Source organism: Lepisma saccharinum, chromosome 9, assembly GCF_977018435.1.
Source record: "Lepisma saccharinum chromosome 9, izLepSacc3.1, whole genome shotgun sequence".
Lineage (NCBI taxonomy): Eukaryota > Metazoa > Arthropoda > Insecta > Zygentoma > Lepismatidae > Lepisma > Lepisma saccharinum.
Window position 1 is genome coordinate 35,941,987 of NC_139237.1, and position 7,795 is coordinate 35,949,781.

The following is a 7,795-nucleotide window of genomic DNA, read 5'->3' on the forward strand; positions in this document are numbered from 1 at the left end:
TATCTCGTGCCAAATATTTTCACACGCAAATGTTCTATTATATCCACTGCCTTTAACTTCAGTAAACACAGCACTAGCACAAATTCAAAACCACTAATACCTAAACAAATAATAAATATTCGAATCACCAATATGAACACCAAGCACAATACAAAGCCACCTACAGCAAACATTCAATTCCCCGCACCAATCTTCTGTTGTGGTTCCTTCCTGCTGGACTCTGAAAGAAATTCCCTATGGATGTTAAAAAATTTCTTCTTTTCCCAGCTTTAAATTCCCTGCGATGCGCAAGGTTCTATAAGTTGGAATCAGTGCATTTGTTCTTTATATATTTTACATTCAGTTCATACATCTTTCATCTTTATGTTCACTATTATTAATCTAAAGAGGAGGTAAGATCAATGTAAATTAAATATACAGGGTGATTGGAAATTCGACCTATTCCTGGAAAGGGGTAATACTAGAGCACATTTGCAACAAATTTGACCCTATGCACCGGGGGTCGGAAATCAATGGGTTTCGAGTTATTGCAGTTTGTAGATTTTCGTGACATATTCCGACTTGCGACCAAAAAACTAATAATTTTGAAAAAACTACTACACCCTGACGAATGAATGACTACTGGGAAAAAAATTGATGCCCAAAATTGCCATACCCACAGAAAGAAACAGTCATTGGAGCACACGTCATGAAGAAATTTGGAAATTATCGTTTAAATCGAAGAGGATTACTCAAAAAAATGGTAACACACTTAGCGTAAAAATTACGGAAAAAACTTCCTCGTTTCATAAGCTCTTCAAAAAGATACACATGTTGTCAACTGGCACACAGGTGGGGGGGGGGGAATCTGAATAAAAAGCGGAGAAGGTTCATTGCCCATTGGTGTGTAGCATTCAATTACTTGACCCACAGTGAGAATTTTATTTTCTGTGTAATATCTAGAGCTCAATTATAGGCTTTGGCCGGTCATCCTTCAGGAGCGACTTTGTTTGCAAATGTATCTATTGCAAACAAGACTACTTACTGATTTGCCCGAATAAGTGGCTAAAGAACACACACTAAACATGCACTTTCTTTAGTCACTTATTCAGGCAAATCAGTAAGTGGTCTTGTTTGCAATAGATACTTTTAATAAATATATCTAAAAGAGAATTGTTATTCTTTCTTCATCGAACAGTTCTTGTAATTGATCAATTCACTCAAATGCAAGGACGGGCAAAGGACACATCCTGGGCGTTTGTTACCATTTGCACCTATGCAAGTGAATCACTTCCAAAGGATTGCTTCTGGAACGATTCGTTTCGTGCAATGCATAAGATCAAGGATGGTAAATATGTTTGATTGATTGATTTGGTGTTTTAAGTCCACTTTATGCACAGTAAGACTAATCGGGACTGGACCTACAATTTTAAGTGGGATCCGAATCACTATGTGCCTCCACTGGGTATCGAACCCGGGACCCCTCGATTACAAGGCAACGACGGGTAAACATGTCAATGACGACGATGAACAGATGTTGCTATACGCTTTAAATCAGTGGTTCCCAAAGTGTGTGCTGCGGCACCCTGGGACATCGTGATTGATTTAACAGGGGCGCTGCGAAATGTTCCAATATTTACACTGAATTGTTAGTCAATGCTATGAATGTTTCACTCACCTCCCCATTCAATATAATAATACCCCCCAGAAGATCACAAAGAATCCACCTTCGACAAACTCAACAACAGGACATCCCTCCTTAGGACTAAGATCACCAAGAGGATAATGAAGCAGAACCTCCCACAGGAACATCAAGAAGGAGACACTAATACACAAGACAGTGATACGCCAAAACGAAAAAAGGTTACGCCTCCCCGGAGAAAGGCAAAGGATAACACTGCAAGGACTCGACCCAGGAACCAACCGAATTTAACCCAGATTTTTCTTTTTCGTTTCTTTCTTAAATTGTAATCTTACACCCCCTTCTTTATTCTCGTTACCAAACACACTTCAAACTTCTCTCACTGATTCTTGACAATTCTCTATATTTCCACTACCAAACGTACTAATGTACCCGATACTTCCCAGGAAATCTCCCCACTTCTTTCCTTCCTGATGATGTCCCGGGTACCAACCATCGTACCGATGTTCATCCCAGTCCGACCAACTCTTGCTGGTCTCCCGCAAGTCTCCTTGCATCAGGTACCACTCGTTCTTTCATATCTCTTCCTACTATTAATACGTACATCTCAAAGCCAATAATACTCTCACTATCTCAAACATAACATGCTAGAACATAGACCCTGCTTAACATTCATAGAATCGTGTTAATGTCTATTCCTCATCTCATCCATCAACACTAATGCACACAACACACAATAAAACTTATCCTAAGAAAACATTACCCACCCAACTACACACTTAAGTAATTTAGTATCTGTGATCATAAATAATATTAATGTTAAACACTAACACTTATTTACTTCCTACTACTTCTAACCTTTATCTTAATCTTCTTACCTTGTAGAATGATGTGAAACCAACTTTGTTCAGGAAAACCGAACAAATTTGGTTCTGCACACTGGGACATTCTTGCCAATGTCACAGTGAATTATTGTAATAAAAAAAATGGAAATCAAGGATGAATCAAAGAAAAGCGGGGGAATCCGTAAAAAATTCACAGAACTGACGCCCTGGGTAAATTTTCAGGTACCAGGGCATAAGCGCATACCTCCGAAAGTAGTTTGACTACTTTTATCCGTATACATAAAATAATAATCGTTCTATGTAACCATATCTTGTATATTGTTTAGGAAATAAAATTATTTAGTTTGTTTCAAATATGTGCTTATTTAGTACATTTTTACATATGCGATGTTTCTGAATTTGAAATACGTGTTTAATTTTTAACTTAAGGCATGAAATCTTACAAGTAACTGAGTGTTGCAAGTATTAGAGAGGGCTACATTCTGCGCATCGCGGAAAAATCTTGAAACACTTAGGGTGCCGTGAAGCAGAGGTTTGGGAACCCTTGCTTTCAATGGTCGAAAATCAATCTCTCTGAACCGGCAAAATGATGCTAGGAGGAAAAATACAAAACACGAGGGAAGAAGGAATATAAGCAATGTCACATTGACTGATACTTCAATCATAAGCATCACAACTGAGTTATTGTGAGTGGGGAGACATTCTGTATAATACCCAAATATCTTAATACACAAAATACATTTTTTCTGGAATGGACGCATCCTCCCTTCTGTCCTGCTAAGGATGCACATGCTTTCAATGCTGAATGTTGTTGGTTAACATATGGTTGATGTAATAGAAAGTAGATTATGTGTGGTAGTCTTGCGTTGTACATACCTGAGATGGCATGTTATACTACTTAGTTTGCACTAGCCATTACTAATTGTAAATTACGTAATTAAAAGGGTGTTAATTGAATAAAAAAAATCTTGTATTACTTTATATATAGTTTGATTTTTGGCAAAATTGTTGAAAATAAGTTGAACTGTTATTCTTACTTTTGAAGATGAAGTTACAAGGGAGAGGAGTAAATCTCAATTGAGTACAAAAATCTTATTGTGAACATCTGTATGTGAAGAGAAACGGACACCACTGCCTGGTACCCTCCCCCCCCCCCCACACACACACACAGATGAAAATTCGTGGTTCCGCCTCTCATCGTGCCAGAAAAGGGGATGTCACTGATCTAAACCTTTCACTTCAGAGAATACACTTATCACCCACACACATGTGTTGCTTATTGTGTTTGATGTCTCTCGAAACATCTCAGATGTGCCTTCAGTTCAAAAAACTAAAAATAACTGCATCAGGTAATTTTGCATCTGCAAAAAGTGGTTATGTGAACCTTTAAGAAGAACATACATTTGCTGTATCTATCAAAATCTAATGGGCATTATTTATCTAGTTTCACTTGTTTTCTGGAGTTAGATTAGTTGACCAAGTGCCATTTGCCCCTTTGTCTCTCTGGAAATATGCGAGAATTATGTAAAAACTGCCTAAGTTCTCTTTTACCCCCTCTAAATCTGTACATAATACAAATTTTGTTTTCTCAAATGTTTTGAAAAGAGAAAAATAAATGTGTTCTTTAACAGAAAGAACATCACGTAAGATTATTTTTTTATATTCCATGCCAAAAAAATATAATTGGTTTGTAATGATGATTGGTGGTCATTTCATGTCTTTTTTATAGTTACAACAAATCAGTGGCATAGCTTAATTCTCTGTGATTCACCTGCTCATAAAATATAATGTGTAAAAAAATTATCGAGATGATGCCAGAGTGGGAAGGATCTACAATAGTTAGCTAGAGCTCCTCCTGACAGATGTGTACGAGAAACTAACTTTTACCCTGGACACTCTGCTTCCCATTTTTTGTTAATCAACTTACATGTTAGTGTAGTAGCTTCTTCAAACTAAATCAGGATAGTCTGAATCTCTGATACATAACTGGAAGAAGAAATTAGGAATATTTTCTCTTACTTCAACGCAGTAACACAGCCAGGATTCTTTTTTGAAGAAAGGGGGGATGCTTCACACTGCCAAATATTCTGTTTGTGATTCCTGGTATTTTTACTTGAAACATTTTTTAAAACACACAAATATTAAACTCCTCTTTTGGACTTTCCGAGGTAGATGTGCCTTCAGTCCCAAAAGCTACCCAGTGCTTCCCGATGCTATCTTTGGGGTCTGTATTTACAATCAACGCTGCTGGTAGTTCCACATGTACAGGTAATTCATTAGCTGCGAAAACCCCAACATAATGATTGTCAAAGGCTCTATTTGATATTAACCCGTGAAGCAAATTTAAAGTCGACAGCATTGCTGGACACTAAATAGTAATATTGTGCAACTCACCTTTTTATACTTCAAAGTAGACGCTAATTTTACTCTCTTCAAGAATTCGAGGAGTGTTGTTGATGTGCGTAGACGTGTTTTTGAGTAGGCTAAGTGTAAAGTGTCGAAAGTTGTACACAGCAGTGAGCGAAATTTGCTACTACGAATCATCGAGAAGGGTGGAATTATCCTCGCGATCAACCCCTAAAGAGAGCAGTATATCTAACGGGCGCTACGACGCCAAGGGTCCCGGGTTCGAATCCCGGTCGGGCTTGGTTGTTTGTGAATGTCCTTTCATCAATTTCATCACTCATCCCCATCTTCGCAAATTAGCCAAGAGGCACAAAACGTGAAGTAAAATAAACTAAATCAAATCAAATCAAAATATCTAACGGGACGGTTGGAGTCATTGCTTAAAAAACTGAAAAGAGTTGTGCTATTTTGTAACTTGCAATAAACGATGTATATTCGATAGACCAGTTCGATCCCACTTTCCGACGCTCATATTGTTCCTATGCTTTTCAAACAGCATTATATACAACCACTATGCACTATACAAGTATGTGCTTTATAGGACCGCATATAGGTTAAATGTACAGTATGTACTACCGTATATCGACTTCTGGGTGAAGGATAGTGAATGTAACACGCTATGAAGCAGGATATTCTTATAGGTTTGAACACTTATGAAGGGGCATTTAAACCCTTATGGAACAGGGAATTAAAAGTTGTAACTGGAATTTTGGGACAATCGCAAGGGAATTTTCAGTCTGATCCAGGAACAGCACTGGAAAGAGGACAGCAGAAGTGAAAATGAAGGGGTCGCGGGTGGGCTGTGATTCTGAGAATGAAACCCATTTCGCTCAAATTTCAGAATTCAAAATGTTTGAAAATTTCAACTCGATCATTTCAGAATTGTGTGTCTGTTGTATTTTGTGCAACTGCGAATATTTTTTAAAAAATATGTTACAAATTTTAGTTTCTGAACTCGCATTAATCCAACATGCCAGAAGTTTCGGTAGGGGGGGGGGGCTTGAACCCTAACCCCCCTATGCTTTGGGAGCAAATAGCTTACACCTACTATATTTCTTGCGTTGTTCTGGCACAAAGCAACAGCAGAATTGCGCGGCATCTTACTGAAGTGTTACTGTTGTTGCAAAAAAAAGAACATCCCCACTATCACACAAGCTACAGAAAAGGAAACACAAGGCACTTTCAAGTTCCCTCGCACAAATGCAGATCCTATAACAAGCGGAAAGGTCAGTGACAGCGTCACCCCTGTCCCTTGATTGACGTCAGGGTTGGAACCTCCCACGACCCTCTTTTTTCAGCTTCGGGAGGGAAGACTGCGCTACTTTCTCAACTATTTTCGATCTGTGTGTGTGCGTCTTGCTAACTTCAGTGCTCTTGTTCCATTGTTGCAGTGCGAGTATGTCTTCTTCGCGAAGAATGGGACAGACAATTCACAGTGAAGCTAGGGAGATAATAAGAAACGTGATACAGCAGTGTGATGAAGAGGCCAAAGAAGGAAAATTAAAGTACTTGCTGGACCTACAGTTTAAAGTGGGATCCGAACCACTTGTGCCTCTACCGGGTATCGAACCCGGGACCCCTTGATTACAAGGCTACGACGCTACCACTGCGCCATCGGGGAGGCCCCATATCAAAAATAAGGAAAGAGGCCCATGAAGCGGGCGAGACGTCACTGTCTACACCGGGTAAGAAACGACGACGAGCCGAGCAATACAGATTCCATTGCGACGAATTCGATCGAAGGGTCATCAGAGACGTAATACAAGAATTTTACCTTGTGAAAAATACAATACCAACGGCACCGAAACTTCTTTCAGCCATTCGTGAAAAAATTAATTTTCCGTGGAAAGTGCATAGTTTACGTCGTCTGCTTCATGATATGGGTTTCAGTTGGAAAAAATGCAGAAGCAACAGAAAAATTCTCATAGAACGTCCAAATATTGTTCATTGGCGTGCCAAATATCTAAGGGCAATTAAAAAATTGAGATCGTAGAATCGTGTGATAGTATATATCGACGAGTCATGGGTCGACAACAATCTCACCTTTGGGAAATGCTGGCAAAGTGATTCAGTACAAGGAGTGTCAACCAACACCAGTTCCTCCAATAGGTTAATTTTAGTTCATGCTGGTTCAAGGCACGGCTTCATAAATGTATCAAACTTGATTTTTAGGGCAGGAAAGGCAACCGGAGACTATCATGGACAGATGAATTCCGTTAACTTCGAGAAATGGGTGAGGGAAAAACTTCTGCCGGTCCTCCCGAGGGCAAGTGTTTGTGTATTGGATAACGCTCCCTACCACAACATACAGGTGAATAAGCCTCCGACTAAATATTCTGTGAAGCAGGAGATGATAGACTGGTTAAGACTAAACTAAGTGCCATTTTCAGAAAGCATGAAAAAATTTGAATTATTCCAATTGATCGAAAAGTACAGGCCGCCAGATAAGACTTTTCGTGTGGACGAACTTTTGAAGACGAATGGCCATTCAGTGCTTCGGTTGCCTCCTTACATGTGCGAATTGAATGCCATTGAACTAGCGTGGGCTAAAATAAAACGACTTGTGAGGGAGAAAAATATAACAGGAGATTTGACGTTGTCAAGGTTGGAGGAAGTGACAAAGAGTGCGGTGGAATCTGTGACGCCAGCTGACTGGGAAGGATATGACAGGCATGTCATCACTGTCGAACAGGACTACTGGCAGAAAGATGGTCTGATGGAGGACACTGTGGATAGAATCGTTATTTCACTAGGTGGTATTGACAGTGATGAAGACGACAACATCAGTGACAGCGATTCATCTTCGGGATCGGAATTGGCACAAACCTTATCAGATAATGACGATGACTGATGAAAGGTGAGTGGAAGGCATGTTATTGTACAAATACTTTAATCATCAAAATAAAATTCCTCCATTATTAGT